The 21,447-nt window shown below is 36.5% G+C and overlaps 1 long non-coding RNA gene across 1 annotated transcript in view; it reads left to right on the top strand.

Moving 5' to 3' along the window:
• The window catches only part of LOC110357848 (uncharacterized), a 69,012-nt gene extending 51,264 nt beyond the window's left edge, over positions 1 to 17,748 (top strand). The window contains exon 5 of the long non-coding RNA XR_010472225.1: positions 1,182 to 17,748. This is a non-coding gene — a long non-coding RNA (uncharacterized LOC110357848). The remainder of the gene's footprint in view (positions 1 to 1,181) is intronic.
• Positions 17,749 to 21,447: the final 3,699 nt, after the last annotated feature.

The following is a 21,447-nucleotide window of genomic DNA, read 5'->3' as shown; positions in this document are numbered from 1 at the left end:
AGTTAAAGCTATTTGAATGAAGGGATGGCGATATTACACTGCATGGTAACTAGAGCAGGCTGGCATTTTTTTTGGATCTAAATTTTGCTCTTTTTTAAGCAAAAATTAATATTACCCAATATATATATCTCACAGTAATTTCCCTGAAGACTTTTTTGAGACAAATATTTCATAATTACCAATCTAAAAGTTAATTCTAGAATGTCTAAGAGTACCCTCAGGAGAAGGATAAAACAGACCAAAAAATGAGACTGGAAAAGCTTAAGTCCTACCCCTCCACTTCCTACTGTTCTCTTAAAAGAAAGCAAAATTGTTCAGTGATTTTAAAATCAAGGGATGCCTGTTTCTACATCTCCCCTCACCCCAGGGGAAGGAAATGCTCACATTAATTCAATTGTTGTCATTTCTTATGTTTTACACTGGAGCTGGGAGAGGTTGAGAGTATCTGAGCATCTTCAGTGATAGATTCTGACATTTCTGACTTCTAGCCAAGAAGATTTAGAAAGAAGTCACTGCGATCTGTGTGACAGAGCAGACTGTACATTGCACAAAGTGCATGTACCAAATCTTTTTCCATGTGAGACTTAATATGAGACATGACTGGAGGGCAGGAACATATGGCTGCTCCATGAAGTCATTTATAGGAGGCACTTCTTCTCCCTTGCACATCTGTGGCACTATCAGATGGTCTTTTTTTTGTCTAATTTACTCAGACAGAAAAATTCATTGCCTGTATAATATGACCCAACTAAGTCTTTCTAGTTCCCAGAAGAGCAAGCTCCGACACTATGTATGACAAGCAAAAGAAGAGTAGACTATTTTACCCCCGGATAATACTATGATGTTTCTAGCAGAATTGCCCATTGAGGATAACCAGCTTAGTAAAAATTATCACAAACCAAAGAGAATTTTTTTCAAAAAGAATTTCTGTTTGTAAGTGAACACCAATCAACACACCCTTTCCTTTAATTCCTGTCACCTTTGAAAAGATATAATAATTGTAAAATACAATTCAAATTGCAAAATGAGAATGCAAAATATTGCATTATAATTACAATGTATTTCTTTAAATTCACATATTATTTCACAGGTACGTCTGGCTTTTTTTTTTTTTTAGTGAGGGATGATCAGTGAAATCAGACCTTTACTCTTACAAATGAATTATTTTCTTTTGGTTCCAGTGTAGGCATTTGAACTTTCTACAAATAAATGAAACATCTTCTCCCACCAGAAGTTTGAATTCCAGTGGATTGTTCAAAAAAATCTGTTTATGGTAAGTGAAAATATGACCTCTGAGATTCAACATGTGACTATACAAACTCTTTTGTCCAGAGAAGGTTTATCAAGAACTGAATTAGTATGAAAATCATGGCCAAAACCTTTTCTCAGATTAGGGAGAATGAAGAATAAAAGCTAAATTTCAGACTTTTCCAAAGGAAGAAGTAGTTTCTTCTCCTTAATCTTTTCCTTTCTTTTCTAAATACAAACACATTTAAAAAATCATTCTAACCATTAGCGCTGCTCATATGCAGGTGTAAACTTTCCTGCTCATGGCTCATCAGCCAAGATTTATCAGAGACAGTGTCCTTTATGTTTTGGTAAGATAGCAACCTTCTTTAGCCTGTAAGGGTTAAAATATTAATAGTTACCTGTATTCTGTGCCTGTAAGAGTTTAGAATCTGCAAGATACATTTCTGATCTGCCCTGTTCTTGTGATTTTACCTACCTTTAATTTGCTTGATTTAAAAGTTATTTTTCCTGTCTGTATTTCTGCTGAGACTCCCTGGTACATGGCAAAATATGTGATCCTCAGTGTTCTGCTCACCATAATAAAATTCTTTCCAATAAATAAACTCTGTTAGGTGTCCCTTGTTGAGCAAGTAAATCTCCACTTCCAGCTATAGGATTTCCTTTGAACAAGAAAAGAAGTTATTATAGAATTCTTCCCCACTCGCCAACAGTTTCTGCAATGCAAACCAAATGGCCTGGCATGACAGAACAATCTTCCTATATATCTAATAATTACATTTGTAAACAGACTCCAGTGGTCATAGCTATGAATTGCTGGGTCATATCTGTGAGCATGTTTGCAATCCCTTTCTGCCATCTGGGAAATTAAGACCATGAGAGATATCTGTGTCATATCCACACTGGGAAATTTGCAGCTAGATCTTTCAGGACAGCATTTGGACTGAATAGTCCAAAGGACTGGAGGGAGGGAAAGAATTTTGCTGCACTACAGTGTGAGAACTACTGTGCAAATGCAGGCTTTTTGTAAGTATTTGTTTTATTATGTAGCCCACCCCCCCTCATTCCATGGTCTTTCAGGAAAGTCAAAATTTGTCTGCATAATTTAGAAAACAATCCTGCTAGTACTGTAAACAGTGTTTTTATTTTTCATGTAATTTGAAATGCTTTAAGTGCAATAACAGTTAATGAAGAATGCTACACTTGGTGTTGTAAAGAGCTATCACTTGTGGCAGACGGACCTCCCCATCCCCCAAAAGCATCAGAAACTTCTAGACCAATAGACCACTATGGTCATGCACACACCCCTTGGTTGACAGACAAGGCCCTTGACAAATGAAATGCCTTGGAGCAGTGGGTGTATAGTGGAGTACTTCTTAGACTGGCACACCATCTATGGAAGGTTCCTTGAGCACTGAAACACCTTGTCTTACTGGTAACCAATCTTCTGGGTACTCTTGAGTGACCTCACTTTTTGTGAGAGGGGAGATATGCATCATTCTAGAATCATCACTCTAGAATTTTTGGATCCTTTGAGTCTGAATTGACTGTGTAGTAATTGAACGCCTAACCAGTATTTGAATCTGTGTTTTATAATGTTGTTGGAGTGTTGAGTAATTTTGGATAAACCCCATTTCTAGTTGGTTCTTCACTAAATAGTTTTGGTTAGAATAAAGTCTGTTTGGAGCTTATTGCTTGTCTAAATTGATTTTTGGGGTGCTTCCATGACATCAATGCATTAATGTTTACATAATCAAAACACGAATCAGTGCATTTTGAAAAGATATTTGGAATGTAGTTAAAAAATTATAGGAATCTCTACAAGAGGACAAAATGTTTAATCTTGCCTCATGGAGACAAAAAAAAAAAGTAACCTGGTGAAAGAAGTGCTTTAACCTTGGGAAGGACTTATTTTTATATTTGCATGAGAATCCAGTAAAATTATGCCATGTGTAATATTATTGATCATAGAAAGCTCTCAGGTGCAATTAAATTTTGTGTGCCAGTTGAATTGGCATGTACAGAAAACATATGTGGCCCAAAGATGTATGGTTCCTTTTTGTGGCTTTTAGTTCCTGCTCCCCAAAACAAGTACATGTTTTGTTAATTTATGAGTTTGCTTTAAATTGCCTCTGATGTCTTGTTTGTTTCCTAACAACAGACAGACTGAGATACAATATGAATTCCTGGAGTGTAAACTGACCTCACGCATCCAAAGAGAGCATGAAACTTCACAGCTTAACTTTGGCTTTGGGCATTGTAATGACTGAAAGCCAGATACTCCATGGTGCAAATTAATTTTCCTCGTCTGACTTCAGTGACTTGCACAAATTTACAGCAGCTGAACATATGACCTTACACTCAGAGCCAATTGCCCATAAGAGATACAGACAGCTCTGTGAAATGAAAAGAATTTAGATTTTTCAGTTCTTCTCCTGACATTTTTTCTCATTCATTTCCTTTTTGCCTCCTGATGCCTTTGGGAATGAGGCAAGAGGAATGGCATTTAAGCTTGGTTCAGTGAAACTGCAGACTACAGTGGTATATTAGATTAATATATTATGACTCTGTAGCTTTTATGTATATATTATCCTTGTACTACAGGGCTAAATTATGCCCACATATCCCTGCACGCATATTCTCAATTTGCATTGCAGATGCATACCTCTATGTGAAAACAAAATATGATTTTTAGAATATTTTGCTAGTATCTGTTAATTTTTTCTATATACCAGTGATCCCAATTCATCTGCAAATTTAGCGACATTTTCTTTATTTTAATATATGGTGGCACCATGGCTAATAAACTGAAGATATGACTTATTTTTACATTTTCTGTTTTTTAAATCAATTTTGTACTCATTCAACTGTGCAAGTATGGAAATTATCTTCCATTACGTTATACATATTTTACAGATGTTTGTACAGCAACTTTAGACAGGGACAAGCTGTTAGGACGCATGACAAGCCAGAGTATTTTTCCCCATCTGTATTCAAAGGACTTCAGCAAATCAATGCTTGTATCCTTCTTTCTAAGGAATGCTTCTTGTCAGTTGAGGTAAATGTGTTTTATCCAGATACTTTCTTCTGATTCTGAGGGAACAGATGTTCTGCCTCTGTTTAGAGCCTGTGTAAGAGCAAAGACTGATGAAAATTGTCTGTGAAGTAGCAGCAGCATTAAACAAGCTTTTCCAAAGTATATTGTTAGAGCTCTTAGTAAGTCATATATCTATATTCCTTTAAAAGCAGACTTCTGAAAGACTGATTACCTTTCCTTATCATGGTACTAGATAAATGTCTTTTGGCTAGATTCCTGTGCTGAGTTTTTAATTTAACTATTTTGCTAATAACATTTAATTTACTTATCTAGCTCACTGAAAAGAGGAATCAGTTGTCAGTAAAATGTGGTGATATTTTTGTTTTTATTCAAAGGATGTTTCTTTTACAGTATCTCAGTTAAAAAAATCAATTTGATTAAAAACAGAATTCCTGAAATCAACCATACCTGTTTCTTCCCACTGAGTACATCCTCAAGATAACTACCATCTAACAGTCTTAGCATTTTATAAACAAGACCAAAATGCCATAGCATGTCTCTATAGAAAGCAATAAACAGAAAGGCATGTTACAATATATGATGAGTTAGAGCTAAGCAGTCCTCACCCAGCCTCTTTGTGGAACTGATTGTGGTTCCGCATGGTAATAACTAATTAACAGTTTCATGCCAGGTTCTCTTAAAGGTCTAATTCTTCGTAATATCTTTTTCCAATCACAGGAAAACAACGTTAGCAAAATGTTGGCTGTCAATATTATTGTAATGCTGAATTTCACACACATGTGAACAAGCTATTGAGAAGCAGGGAATATTCATTCAGCCTCTGAGCAGCTCTGTGCTACTGAGTCCCCTGTAGGTATGAAATATCTGCACCATAGTTGCTAGGAGACAGTAAGACTATTATTCCTCGCTGCAACACTGCAACACAACCTGGGTCTATCTCACTTAGGGCATCCCTGTACTCTGGGCAAATCCTGCATGGAAACTCCATAAAGCAGTAAAACAATTTCAGCAAGGTACTGGGTCTCAGCTAAGTAAGTCCTGCATGGACGGTGTAAAAATACAAGTTAGCAATGGGAAGCAGAAGAAAAGAAAAATTTCCTTCATCTTCCTCAAAATTACCCAACTATCTTAGGTTTGTCAGTTTCTTAATATTCTCCAAACACATAAATTTTCAGTATCCAAAGGTATTTTATTAAACTCCCTATTAAAAAGGTAGTGTTCTTATTCTTGTTTGTGTGTTCTTAGTCCTTTTTCTTCAAGAGTTTGCCATTTTCAAAATGACAGGTTTCTTATTGCAGCTCTAGCATCTTTTATGAAAGAAAATCAGATTTTAATTCATCCCAATCATGTATAAAATGCAGCATATGTTTCTAGTGAAATATTGATATGATTATTGCTGCTGAAAGTCTCAAATTGCCCATGATTTTGGTTTCTCTAGGAAAAGTAAATTTGCTGTTAAGATAACAGAATGGGACTCAGCAGGATCATAGGTTTTATGGAAAGAGTTACACTGGAGATCTCTTAAAATTTCTTTCATAGCACTGCACATTGCATTTCTTCAAGTGATTCTGAAATACACCCATAACTTTTGAAATATCTGGAACATGAGTGTAAGTTTATTCTTGATTCTGCCATATACCTTTTGCCATTTATTTCACATGTTTGCACTTTGGTTGCCTCATCTGTGTATAATGGAATAATAATATTTCCTCTTGTACAGAGCAGAAATTTATTCATGGCTGAGATTTTTTTAGATGCCACGGAGACTGAAAGTATCTAAGACAAAAAGTGAGAGATTCCCTACTAAGTGGTAGTGGTTGTTGGAAGACAGAGGACAGAAAAGCAGTTCCAAACTCTTTCTGGTACTTTGAGGCCACAAAAAGTTTGCTCCTTGAATTTTTGCAACCCTTTAGGAAACATAATTTATCAGTAGAACACAAATGTTTCCTTAAATCTCGAAAATTCAATTTAGAATGTAGGATTTAAGAGTATTTTTATCTACCTTCATGCAGAATCAAGCTGAAGGTACTCTGAGTGCACAAGCAGTGATTTACTATCTAATCAAGATGTATGGCTTAGATTTATTATGGCTGTTTCAGAGGCTTGGTTCTTCTGGCATAAAGCTAGGTGAAGGCCTTGTTGAAGTTGAGTGAATTGCTCCTGTGAAGGAGACAGGAAGTGAAATTAGGTTTTCCAACAAGCAGGCAGACAAAAATGCTTTATGGTGTGCTCATGCCTCACTTATATGACTCAGCAATAACCAGATGGTGACATCATATCATGTGTCATTCTGTTTCAAAACTAGCTGAATTGAGAACTACATCCATGTTTAGCAAACTCTGCAAGACCAGGGCAGACTCCTGTAGGGAGGAGTACAGATATCTGACTTACACTGTTATGGGAACATCGTACTTTCGGGACCCCTGAAAATCAGGGCTAATCACAGTGCCCCACACACTGTCATTTGTAAATTTCAAAACACTTTAAAGGCATCAGTGCTGACTGATTTACCTAATGAGAGACAGCATTTTGGATTTGTTCTCGTGATGCTGAGGGCGTAAGAAAGGAGTCCATTAATCATTCTGCGTGTTTGTTGTGGTGTGTGTGCTGCACTTTTTTTTTTTTTGAATATGAGTACTCTAGATTTACATAAAAATCTTGTCCAACATAAAATACCTAACTGATTTATGAGTGAACTTTCAGAGGAGATGGAAATATACTTTCTGATGTATGAAAGAAGTTATTTCCATTGTGGAAACCACATTGGGTAAGTATTGCAGGTTCTGTTTCACAGGTTGCCCAGAAAACTCTTTTGGCTTTGGGCTATTTAGCAGCCCCACTGCAAGTTCTGTAAAATATCAGCAATGGTGAAAATTTTTGGAGCCCTTTGGGAAATTAGGCAAAAGACCGTCTTCAAATATCTTTTGGAAGGAAGTGGGCATCTAACTCTTTCAAATTCAGGATTCATTTTCAAGTACAGTAAAAACAGAAATCAAGTTAACTTTCTTACTCATAGAAGAAAAAAATATTCTCTATATTACTGTGGCTTTAAAGCCAGAAGACAGAGAGATTACAGTGAGACAGCAAGAGAGTTTAATTTACTTCATCTGCATGAAGCACCCTCTTTATTTACTGTACAAAACTCAAGAGTTTCAAGATGTGCAGTCAGCTATGTAATGCAACAGATTGGTCAAATTTAAGTGCATTATAATAATAGTTTAAGTGGATTATGAAGAACCAAATCTAAACAGAAGATATACATTTAATCTGCAGATCACAGGTTGTAAGACCTACACAGAAATAAATGGAATTCCTTTGTTTCAGCACTGCTCAAATGAGTGAAACTTAATATTGAGGTTGTCCCACTTCAGAGACTATAGTAAAGTATTAAGGCTAAGTTACTACTAGTCTTCCCCACATTTAAAAGGCAGTAGGTAAGTCTTACTGTGAAGCTGAGGTCTTAATTTTGTGACTTTTTCTCAAGAAATTTTTTTCAAATAGGGGAATCACTTTTCCTAATATTCTATGTCTACCTTACAAATAACTAAGAATGGACTATTTATGCAGAAATTTTTGCCACTCATAACAAACTCATCTCTGTGTAGAAACCACTTTTAGTCTATATGTTGTCCTATTGATAGGATACATTCTAAAATATTAGGAGTATACCTGGAAAGTATCAAAATGATTTATGTTAATAAAATATTGACTGTGTACACATGATGATCAGACTGTTTTTCTATGTCTGAAAAACAATATAACTAGATAGGATTTTCTCTATTACAGTAGGAGAGATATAATTAAAATCCACCAGAAGAAATGCATCTTGGGCTGGCCTGTATTGCCACAGGGAAGAAGTTCCAAAAGAAAATCCATTTGCTGAACTATGCTGTTCTGTAGCAGAAAAATCCCCAAACCAGCATTCATTGCGTGGGAAGATTCATGGTGCAGGCCCATTACTGCTTTATTTTTTACAGATAATGTATTCTGTTCCTCACATAAAAATTATCTCTATGTTTGCATCTGCAGTCTCACCTTTATTATCAAGTTGCGGTCAGAAAGGAAAAACAATTTATATAAACAGGTACTTTTACTTCCTGGGACTTGATTACAAGTAGCTCTTTCAACGCTTATCCTCACTGAAAATGCTTCAGGTTTCATGAGGTTGCTTTTCAACTTTATAGACAAAATTCTCTAGGCTTTCTCATTGGAGAAATAAGGATATTGAATGGTGTTACACAACAATTGTTCTAATGCAACTGTGGTGTTCTCTTTGTCAACAAGAAACTTAACTTATTTTCCATTTTAATGTCAACATTTTTTGTCTATGTCCTTCAAATGCTATAAGACAAGGAAGTTAAACAAACAAATTGCAAAATAGGGTATTACCACTAGGAAATACTTTTCAGGTCCTTTAATTAAATATTGATGCTGCGCCTCATTATTGTAACTACAGTTAGGCCAAACTAGGCTTCTTTGATCTCAGTTTCTTCACTATTTGAATATAAAATATATCTTTCAGTTGTCCGACTTTTGTATTCATTTGACCCATTGTGGCACAGGTGCACATTGTAGCACAGTTGTTTTCTTAGTATCTGTTGGAAGAGAGTGATAAAAAAAAATTCCTTGACATCCAGATTCCTGTTGACATAACTGAAGCCAAGACTGAGCCTCATGGAACAACTACAAGAATTACAAGAAAACAAAATAGTTGGTTTTGTTTGCTGAAGGACATAATATGGATTGATACTGGCCATTTTAGTTCCTGAAGACGAGGTAAGTTTAGCAATAACTAAATTAACTCTGACTTCAACAAGCACTAATTTGTGTTCTGTCACTGATAAACCACAAAGCATGTGTGAAGAGCATGCCTTTGAATGCATACCACATGGTGGTGAGAATCATCCCACAAAAAGTGTTGTGTGTACAACTTTTGACAGTAGTTTTTGTGGTAGTGATAATAATACAGGTTACAGATATGAAAGAGTTTTGCTTTAAAAACTTTAAAAGCCGGTTTTCAGCAGTAAGATGGAAGCATATTTGGTTAGCACCATTAGGTAGGATGAAATATAATCATAAAAGGTCAAAAACCAGTACATTACAGGTCAAGGAATGTGAGAAATATGTTAATTTGTGATCTCATGTGAAATTAGAAATAGTCATACTTTAAATAAAGAAAATTGTGAACAACCCTGTATACCAAATGGCCTGACAAGTTAGCAACATTGCAGCCTGCTTGACAGTTCCAGTAATCAATATTTGCATTAATTTCCTAGCTTTAAAATGCACAAAGTAGTCTGAGATGAAGGAGGTTCTCAGAGCAAACAAAGTTATTAAACCTCTGCATATGTGAGACAAACCCCTACAGGCCATTGGTTGATGAGGAACCTTGAGGGAAAAATCTCTTTGACAATATATATGGTCTTTCTTGTAGAAACTTGTAACTGAGTTGGTTATAATCTTTTTCTGTCTTCTAGGCCATTTCAACCACTTAACACTTGCAAATCCATTTTGAAGGTATATATCTTACAATGTATTTTCCCTATTTTCTCTATTTACCCTTCAGAAAACATTCACCTTATTGTAGTATATAAATCATCATCTATAGATAACAGACCATTTTAATGTAATAACTGGTAACAAGATTCGGAAGTTTGGGATTTGCCATTTGTGGCTAACCAATGTTTGATAATAAATGACCATGTTATAAATGTGTAGAGGAGTTTAAGTTGTGTAGCTGTTTCTGGGTCCTTAAGATGGAGTCAGATACAGCAGAACTCTGATGAAAAAAACAGCTATCTAAGTATTGTCATCTGATCACAAAAATGGACATTTGGGTGGATGACTGGTATAATAATTTCATTAGGCTTTCTGGAAATTTCTGGAGCTGCTGAAGCTGCAATTCAGAATATGGAATTTATGACTGTTTACCACTGAAATCTAAGATGGGTATCATAAGTCATGTGAAAACTGGTTTACATATGGTGTGTAATCTTTTGCTACTAAGATACTGGGAAAATACCTTGAGAAAGCAATCAGGTAACTTAAATAATAAAGAAGAGATGCTAGACTCATAAATAAACACTGATGAACAAAAGAGTTTCCTGTTTTGCTTTTCTGAAAAGTGTTCTTCCTCCATCAAAGTGCTTCTGTAGTAAATCTAACCCTTTAGGCATTTAATCATTTTATGTGGGTGTCTCGTAAATGTCTGTAGCTCACACTGGAAGCCAAGTGATCTTACAGTAAATATCATGGCAATAAGATGATGAATCTTTGTGTCTTGTTAAAATGATGACTTGGATTACTTGATTATCACTAAGGAAAGGCATTTTACAAAAAGCCAGGGTGCTGAGAATATTAGTATTTACAAAATAAAGAAGAGCAGGTAAAATACCTATCAACCTGTCCTTAGGCCCTATACAAATTCAAATATAAATACATACGTTGTAGCAAAGTGCAAACACTCCTATTCGTCATTTTTCATCCCAGCACATTCCTGTCTTTCTCTAAAATAGCATTGGAATAAAGAATTTGCCTAAATGAAAATAAAGTATATGCAGTGAAAAACAATTACTTTATAAAATACAGGTATACAATAAATAGTGTAAAATGGGCAAAAAAATTCTTAGGTAAACTATAACTGTGGGAAATGGAGTATCAGTAGTTTAAAAGTGTTTGAATATCTGAATCATCAAATCTTAGCAAATGTATTAGTCATTTACTATGTTAATGAACTGTTTAAACAGCTGTATAGTTTAAGAGAAAAAAATAAGCATTTTCAAAATGTGAGAACTACTGTTAGATATTAAAGGTTTAGTATGTACTCAGGCTCTCATTGCTAGTCAAATACTTTTTCATGTGCACTACTTTTGTGACAGTCATGAAGTTTTCAGGATTTATGTTTTAACTGAAAAACAGGCTCCCTAGTGAGTAATGCAGTCTCCTACCAGTCATGATGAGCAAGCTACGATCACTTTATAAAGGATTAGGCCTGAGTTATAAATTAAGTACTTTGGGCTACAGTCTTCCAGTGTGTGCTAGCTTCAGAGGTTTGCTTCAGGCTCCTTACTCTAAGGAAGTTGTTAGAAAACATCAGAATGAGGTTCACTTTTGGGAGGGGGAAAAAATAAAATAGCAAGATAGTATGCCTGTGGAAAAATCTATTTAAAAGAAGTAAAAAAAGATGATTCAAACCTGGCAGTGCTAACAGAAAACAAATATGATGACTTTGCATTGTTGAACAGCAGCCAAAAGACCAATATGAACTTAGGCTGTTTACAGAAGATAGGCATTCAGCTAGACATCAGGAGACCTGATCTGTGCGGTCTGTCTCTGAGCTGCTGACCTCGGGCAAGTCATTTGTCATAAGTGTATTTTCTTTCCCATCTTTAAAACTGGAACAAAATGTTCTTTAATGCTCTAAGAAAACTTGGAATTGGATAAAGTTTGTATGTAGCTCCTCAGGTCAACTGACAGTACCAGCTACAACAGGTTACTCGGCTGTATTTTTTGTTCTTTAAAAAAAGTTGAATAAGGAGAAGGAAAGCTTTGACAGAGAACCCAAACCTGTTTATCACCCATACTCAGATGGTTATCTAAACCTAACATCATTTTCAGCTCTATGCTATAATCCTTGCTTGTAGAAAATTTCTACCTATATATTGCTCATATTTTTCAGTACAAGCTTATAATTTTCAATTATTCTCACTTCTGTTTCCTTACTATTCCTCCTGAGTCACAAAGACATCTTTAAGAATGGTAGGGTATCTGTCTGCTCTGACGTGTGATCCTTCACAAGCTGCAGGTGGATCTCTGCTCCACTGTGGACCTTCAGGGGGACAGCTGGCCTTACCATGGTCTACACTATGGGCTGCAGGGGAATCTCCACTCCAACACTTGGAGCACCTTCTCTTCTCCTTCTTCACTGATCTTGCTGGCTGCAGAGTTGTTTCACGTATTCTCACTCCTCTCTTCTAGCTGCTGTTGCACAGCAGTTTTTTTCCACTTCTTTTTCTGGCTGGCATTGGCTCTGTCCAACACAGGGAAGCTTCTAGCAGCTCCTCACAGAAGCCACCCTGGAGACCCCCTGCTACCAAAACCTTGCCACGCAAACCTAATACTCAGGGTACTAGCTGATGTGTGCCTCTAAGGTAAAAACTTGTTCTATCAGTATTTCAGCAAGTGAGTCATTCCACCAAATGACAAATTTATCTTGTTGGATGATTTTCAAATGGACAGTTGTTGAATCTTAATGTGTGGTCCAAGATAGTCATGGTGATATCAGGAAAACTCATATTGTTAATATAACAGAGCTAGGCAATCATCAACAGGACAAGTATTTCAAAAAGATGACTAGAGGAAGATGATGGGATGACAATGAATCAAAAGTTAACATATCCTTGATATTGTCTTTATGAATGCCTTTTCATAGGTCAGTGTCAGTTACTTAACTGATGCATGATGCAATTTGCTCATCAGATGAAGAGTTAATGCAAAGTTGGGTGTCACCATCAGCCACCAAGCACTTGCAACACACTGGCTGAAAGTGTTACCCTGCAAACTTTGCTTGATCTGGGTATTGAAAGCAGCTGTCAGCAAGCTGCTAGAGGCTATTTTATGTATCAGTTACATTTAACAAGTCGCTGAGAGGTAGGCGAATGACACATTGCAAAGATATTCTCAAGAGAGTTGGGCAGCAGCATCTTCTCAACACAAAAGACAAAGATCATCTTTTGACGTCAATCGATATTCTCTGTGAACTCAAAGCTCCAGCTAAACTGGAACAGTGAACAGCACAGGCAGTGTCAAAAACTGTCCTGTCTTTGTGAGGACTGTGATACACTGTGACATCTGTGAAGACTGGACTAATTTTTCATCAATAGTTACACTCCAATCTGCTGTATTATTGGAAAAAATGTACAGACACATTTCAAGTTTTTTTTTTTTGAGAAAATATTATATATGTGTGAAGTATCATTACACTGAATTAATGAAAGTTGAAAAGTTCTTTGTAAATGGGATGATTTCCTCGAGAATATCCTTGCAGTGTTTCAATTTACATAGAATTTGCTCTAAAAAAACCAAATTTCTAGATCTTACTCAGTGAGGTAAGTGTTAGCTTTCTTTCAAAAGCTGAGACACAAAAAGGATAAAATGATTTCCACGGGGCTGAAATTTATCATGTATAAGGAAAGTTACTGTTTCTTTGGTTCTTCTTTAAAGCAGAAGAAGTTTTCTGTGGAGTTTAATATTCTATAGTGTTCTTTCCATTTAACTGCTCTTCAGTATGCAATAAACAATATTGTTTCTAAATGCAATGACTGAACTGTAATTGCATTAGCAATTGAACCATAACTACCCTAGTATTTATGCAAGATCCTTTGGAACCAAAAAATGAAAAGTTACAATCTTGGGTAGCTACTTTTGGAATGATTGCTTACAATCTAAACCACTGTTAATCTTCAAAACAGTGCATAACTCCAAAATATTCAAACCTGTCAAAATATCATTATTGTGCCAATGTTTTATTTCATTTCAGGATCAGTAAGTGTGCAAAAGCACATTAGAAGTAACCCTTCAATAGAAAAATCTGGCATCTCTCTTTCCCTTTTTTGTCTCTGTTCTTCAAATGATAGAGATGGTGTTTTACTCAGTAGGGGGAAGTGGTGAGAATAGGTTTCTTAGCTGCATATATGTATAGTTATACTTATGTTGCTAAGTTCATACTGTAATATTGATGATATGTGCCAAGAGCTGAACACAGGCTCCAAAGTTAAATTGTTTAGCCTGAGATAAATACATAGCCAGAGGACAGGGCGTAAATGCGTTATTATCCAGAAAACGGGGAATCCCTGACTTCCAGTAAGTTATTGCTAAGGTGTATGACAAGATGATGGAACAAAACCTTGTCATCCGTTACCACTTATTTTATTTTATAAGTTATTCAGACATCTGTGTTGTGATTTCAGTTTGTGTATTAAGCTAGTTTTGTACTGAGTTCCTTGCTACTGTGGAAGCCAAGAAGTCTGGGAACCAAAGGAGATGAAGAGGATCAAGCAAAGTATGCACTGAAGGGTTTCAGAGAACAACACATTTTGGCATTGTTTTAATTGTCTGTCTTAGGCAGAATTAATCACATCAAATGTAATAGAAGTTCAATACAGTAAAAGGTTTAGTTAGAAATTAGGTTTTAACATTAATATACTCCATGTATTTATTATAATATGTACAAATAATACAAGGTTAGCTCTTTTTTCCTAAACACTAGGTGAACACCTAGAAGAAGATAGTTTCTATTTTGAAGATCTTTTCACAGGACACAAAATGCAAATGGTGGATATATAAAATGCTGTTACATATACTGTGTAATAAATGCTGTGAAAAGCAGACTGTGGTAATGTTATGGGGTCTTTTCTTTTTTTTTCCCTTTGGTAAGAATTGATTAGGAGGACATCTAGCGAATAGTAGAGAGTATATAGAAGAGGAGGAGAGGTAAGGACATACAGAGAGAAAAGTGAAGAAATGGAAGCATGAATATGAAGGAGAGTGTGGAAACGAAGTGAAAAGAGATGAAAAGGTATGGAGCATAACTGAAGTACCCAGCCCACCAGTAACTGGTGGAGAAAAGCCAGTCAAAGCTGATGACATTTTCACTCACTTAATAACAGCCTTTGAAGCTACAGTAATAATCTTAATTTCTTCTCCCCAGAGATTTTTTTCTAGATGATTTGCTGGGTGAGAGCACATCACATTTAATCTAACATCTCCTGAGGGAACTATTCCAGTGCTTTCCTGTGCCCACAGATTTTGAAGTTAGGGATTACTTTGGATAGTTGCACTTTACTGGCTGGCAGCTAATATTAATTTCATACCTTGTGTCTTATCCTACCTTGTTCTGTTTTTTATTCTGTGTGGAAGATTGGCTATTTGCAGTGCATAATGTTTTCAAATTTTACCATGTCTCTCTTCATACATTATTCACCAATAATATTCTGATTGTATAAATATGTTTGTTTTGGGACTTACTCACTCAACACTTGTATACAAACATATCAGGCTATGTGTTATTCATGAACTATTTGTTTTGATTTTAAGTCCTGTGTCTTTGTAGCACAATTGCAGTGAATGCTCTGTATTATTATTGCTTCCCCTTCTGTTCATAATAGGTTAAACTCAATTTCTTGCTGTCCACATGGAGAATTGTGAACTAGGCACACAGCAATTGCAAGGCTATTCTTTTTCTGGCAAGAGAAATAAAATAACCTATTTTTTAAAATGGAAAAGGTTCTCCACAATGTCAAATTAAATTCATAGTTTTTATTCAAATGAATGCAAATAAGCATGTTTTCACAGTATTTACTTATGGAATAGAATTGATAAATGTGCTCTAAGGAGAAAATGGTGTTATAACTTAGCCATGGACATGAGGACTGTATCTCGAGTAAAAGTAATAACTGTGGTTTCACTGTCCTGCCATTGTTGGCTGTATTGGAAAAATACTGGAATCTACTGTCCTCTTTGCAAAGGCTGTCCACCCTCCCATAGAACATGGCAGTGGAGCACAGGTTTTTACAGACTGAGGGAGGATGGTAGCAGCCAGGGAAGTTGCTGTTTTACTAATCCATAAGCAAAATAAGTATTTGTCTTACCCTAGTTCTGAATTTTTGTCTGAGAACCTGATCTGCAACTGAGACAAACCCTGAGAATTTTACTCTCTTCCATTAACCTGCTTGTCTTTTTTATCAGGAGGAAGTCTTAGATTCATGTTAAAATAGAATGAATGGCTCAATATGGAGTAATTTTAAAATCCATGACATCTATTTCTAAATTACTTGGCTGATCTATTTTGCATGGAAAAAGCTGAATAGAGACTGAACAAAGACAGTCTTGTGAAGGAAAATAGGGGAACAGGCTTTTTAACTGACTACAACCTGAAGTGAAACATGCCAAAAAAAGTAAAGTTACTTGGGAAACTGAACAAATAAGAGCACAGACTTGATTTGTGAAACTTTCCAGGTTGCAGAAAAGTAACATTAAAAAAAAAGATTCCACAAAGAAAGGCATAACTTATGTATTGGTTGGAACTTACAGGCAAATTAAAAATAGGCAGAAATATCCCATGAGAAGGGTGATGAAGTATTTTAACAAACTACCAATAAAAATGATTAATTCCGTGTCTTTTCTAAATCAAAACCAGAAATTACATTTCTGCTACATCCACTTTGTTGACTCCAGTACAGATGGATGTATATCTTTGCCTGCATTGCAAAAGAGGTCATGTTACGTGATTTTCTAGCTTCAAAATCAATTCCGCTGTTGTATAGGTGTTCCAATAGGATGAACAGAGGGGAAAGGGAACAACCCTGATGTACCTGTGCATCCATGACAGCTCCAATATCTTTTATTACTTCTTCAGCAGGCAGAAGATTGCTCTGCAACCACTTCTCTCCTCTTGCTGCTCTGGGAAGTCTCTCTCTCCTGACCTGTAGGAGAATTTGCCATTTGAGCTGCTTGCGGAAATCGCATCGGGCTCATCCAGCCTCACAAGTATTGCCAGCCCTGAGAGGGATTTGTGTAGAGACACATCGCATGTATCTGTGGCTGACTTTATTTATGGAATAGATAATAGAGAGCAGGCTACACTAACAAGCCTTTTTGTGACAGGTAACCTCTGGATCTCTGAGAATATTTTTATTGACATACTGCCTGCATGATGTATTGTAATCTCTTCCCTTAAGCTGCCCTTTCACATGTGAAGTAGTGGCAGGCTTCACACAAATACAATTAGTATGTATGTAATAGGTTTGCCATATTTAGAATATATGAAAGCTAGCTGGCATATAATTTTATTTAATTGAACTGAACCCATTAATTTTCTGCAATGGAATTCCAATTTACAGCAAATATATCAAGTGACAGACAGACTTTTAGAAAGAGGTTAAGACAAACAGTTTTTCAACAGACGGGTGAATGCTGGTAATATGAGAAATTGCCATTTATTTAAGAAACACGAGCCTTCAAAAATCCCTTTGTGATATCTTGCCTCCATTTTGCTGTGGTATGAATGTGACAGTAAATATTAGCACAGGGTAATATCAAAATGCAACTCACAGAATCAATATATGACAACTATAACGGTTGCTAGAGACATGTTAGAATCAAATTGCTACTGTTAATAGCAGCTTCATGACTTAAAACAGATGTTTTAATTGTGCAGATTGGTTAGGCTCCTTCCAAACAGCTGTTGAGGTCACTGGCCAGTGCTCTTGGTGAAATCTGTCCATGTGCTAAGCTTCCCTGCAGACCGTTGCACAGTCACCTTTAAATCGAGGAACAAAAGGGATTTTAAACAGAGAACTTCTGCCAAGTCTCTGCTTCTGTGTGAATTTCATTTAAAATTATTATAAATGTACATTTTAGTATTACAAATCAAACCTCTGCATTTTCTGATACTTTCAAATTGTTACATTCTAGACATTTATTCCACCTGTGGATTTATACAGTTAAACAGGAAACTGCTGTAAAGTTGAATAAATCATAGAATCATAGAATGCTAGGGATTGGAAGGGACCTCGAAAGATCATCTAGTCCAATCCCCCTGCTGGAGCAGGAACACTTAGATGAGGCTACACAGGAACGTGTCCAGGCGGGTTTTGAATGTCTCCAGAGTAGGAGACTCCACAACCTCCCTGGGCAGCCTGTTCCAGTAGTCTGTTACCCTCACTGAGAAGAAGTTTCTTCTCAAATTTAAGTGGAACCTCTTATGTTCCAGTTTAAACACATTACCCCTTGTCCTACCATTGTTTGTCACCGAGAAGAGACTCGTGACACTCACCCTCTGTATATTTATAAACACTAATGAGGTCACCTCTCAGTCTCCTCCAAACTAAAGAGACCCAGCTCCCTCAGTCTTTCCTCATAAGGGAGATGCTCCATTCCCTTAATCATCTTTGTTGCCCTACGCTGGACTCTCTCCAGCAGTTCCCTGTCCTTCTTGAACTGAGGAGCCTAGAACTGGACACAATATTCCAGGTGTGGTCTCACCAGGGCATAGTAGAGGAGAAGGAAAACCTCTCTCAACCTACTAAACACCCCCCTTCTAATACACCCCAGGATGCCATTGGCCCTCTTGGCCACAAGGGCACAGTGCTGGCTCATGGTCATCCTGCTGTCCACCAGGATCCCCAGGTCCCTCTACCCTACACTGCTCTCTAATGGATCGTTCCCCAACTTATACTGGAACCTGGGATTGTTCCTGCTCAGATGCAATACTCTACATTTGCCCTTGTTATATTTCATTAAATTTTTCCCCGCCCAGCTCTCCAGTGTGTCCAGGTCCCACCGGATGGCAGCACAGCCTTCTGGCGTGTCAGCCACTCCTCCCAGCTTGCTGTCATCAGCAAACTTGCTGATAGTACACTCTATTCCCTCATGCAAGTCATTGATGAATATATTGAACAGTACTGGCCCCAGCATCGACCCTTGAGGTGCTCCACTAGATACAAGCCTCCAACCGGACTCTGCCCCATTGACCATGACTCTCTGGCTTCTTTCCTTCATCCAGTTCGCAGTCCACCTCACTACCTGATCATCCAGGTCACACTTCCTCAGTTTAGCTATGAGAATGCTGTGGGAAACTGTGTCAAATGTTTTACTGAAGTCAAGGTAGACCACATCCACCACCCTGCCATCATCTATCCAATGTGTGCACCTTGTTGATGCATTACACAAACAACTAATTGCAATTATATAAACCAAAACTGAAAACCAAAGAGAAAAGTCTGTCTGAATGTTTGTCTCTAGAGAAAACTTACAAAGTATTAACCATGCATTTTTTAAATCATTTTACACGCTCACTGCTTCTACTCATAGATGGTGGTTACAACTGTATGTTAGGATAGACAAGAAGCACAAAAATTAGACTATGGTGAAAGAAAGAGCTAAAGGGCTGACATTCTGCAATCAAGTAATTTGATCAGCTGCTATCTGGATGTCTTTGCTATCTTAGAATATCAGACATATAATACTAAATATGTTGTTAAAGATGAATTGCAGTGATTCTAATTCTAATTAGAATTAGATTCCAATTCTGAAATGTGGTTCTTATGCTAAATTTTTAATTTTATTTTTGGTTTAGTGAAATGCACATATAAATTACACTGGGTGAAGTACAGACAGTCCTGGGAACATAGATCAGAACATATCAGCCCCCTTTCTAGTTTATCTTCCCAAATTCAATACACTTTTTTCCTAGCTATATGACATTGCATTTGACATTGACGCATGTTCCTTGAAAATATAACAAAATAAGTGCTTTTTGATTTTTTATTTTTTACTAATACTTGAAAATTCTTCGGGTTTTGCCTGCTATTCAGCTCAATGTTGAAAATTTCCTAAAAGAAAATTTTTGCAGTTAAAAGCATTTAGCCCAAAGACACTTTATGACAGGGGTGTCAAACTAATTTTCATTGGGGGGCCACATTAGCTCTGCGGTTGCCTTCAAAGGGCCAAATGCAATTTTAGGACTGCATAAATGCAGGAGTAGTCACATTTACTCCTACATTGAAGGCAATTGTGAGGTGGATGTGGCCCCCAGTGAAGATGAGTTTGACACCCCTGCTTTAAGACATTGATGCTCAAGCAGTAAGACTCGAATGAGCTAAATAAAAAACTGAGTGCGGTGATGACCCAATTACAATAAGGTGTATAATTGATAAGCAGGAAAAATTACACCTTTGCTTGCAACTTCTTTGCTCCTAACCTCTACACCTCCCCCTCAAAATAAGGAAAGAAAGTGAAAGCATCAAGATTGATGTTACTTTGTGATGTCATACAGATTTGTGGCAAATCCATACCAAACTTGTTTTAAAATAGCAAGAGTTTATAAACTGATTTTGAAGCGTAACAGGATGACATAAATCACCGACTTAATTCTTTCATGAAATATCTTTTAAAGTCTGCTTTATAACAATATAAATCAATTTCAGAGCATCAATAAGGCAATGCAAAGCATGTACTCTGACTACAGTCCTGCTTCTGGGGTAGCTGAAGACACAACCTCTCAACATTCAGACAGCATATCTCCTCATTGTAATTCATTGTCATGCTTCAGTCTTTAGTTTCAAAAGCTAAAACGACAATGAATTAACCTAACCTGCTCTGCTATGGACTACTCCTAAAAAGCAGACTAAAGAATGGCTTTTGCCAAGATTTACTTTTTCCATTAGGCTCTGCCAGGAATATGCAAGCTATGTTCATGGAGTATTAGAAAAACTAAAATTAATTGAGTAAGGTAGTAAAAAATGTTGTTGATATTATGGTAGCTGCATTGTTATATTTGAGGAAATGAAGGTTCTTGTAGTAAAAAGAATGATATGTGATAAGCTGCATAATGACAATATAGCAAGGTCATCCTCTGTTACACAGAGAGACAATAGGCTGTGATAGATTATTTCAATATATGAGCATACCATGTTCATCTTGTAATATTAAAAACTGAAAAGATTTGAGTTATTTTGAGACATACTTATTTACAGGTAAAAACATAAGTTGAAGTGTTCTGTCATAACATCAAGAAAGAAATAATTTAACTTTTAAAACAAAACTCTCCTTTTAAGCCTAAGCCTGTATTGGTTTTTTGAAGGCCTGCTTCAGTTGTACCTTGATGGGTTTCTGGTAATTGTCTCACTATCTTGCTGCTTAAGCTGGTTAACATTTTTTCATTTAATTTAATTTTTTTTTTGCTAGTAGCATTTTTCCTGTTGCTTTGCAACTATCTGTAATATGATATACCTACAACAATGGGCAACTTTCTTCCATGTCTACCTACTTTTTCTCTACTAAACAGTCAGCCAGTCCATATGCCTTAGCATCATTACTTCTTTCCATCCTATGAGATCAAAAGCACAGGAAAAATTTTTCTCCTCTCTTTAAGATGAGCATTTGCTGATTTGTTACTGCCTGCAGAGCTTTACATGAGTACCTCTTTCTTTTGTTTATGTTCCCAGCAGAAAAGATAGCTGATAGGATTTGAGTAGGGGTGTGTATGCGGGGTGTTATATGCTACACTTTGATTAGCTATATACTTCTGTGTTTTCCTGCTTATTACTTAGAGTAATAACTTTGTGAGGCTACATATGCTT

This window comes from Columba livia, chromosome 4, assembly GCF_036013475.1.
Source record: "Columba livia isolate bColLiv1 breed racing homer chromosome 4, bColLiv1.pat.W.v2, whole genome shotgun sequence".
Lineage (NCBI taxonomy): Eukaryota > Metazoa > Chordata > Aves > Columbiformes > Columbidae > Columba > Columba livia.
This window is presented reverse-complemented; position numbering and strand designations above follow the sequence as displayed.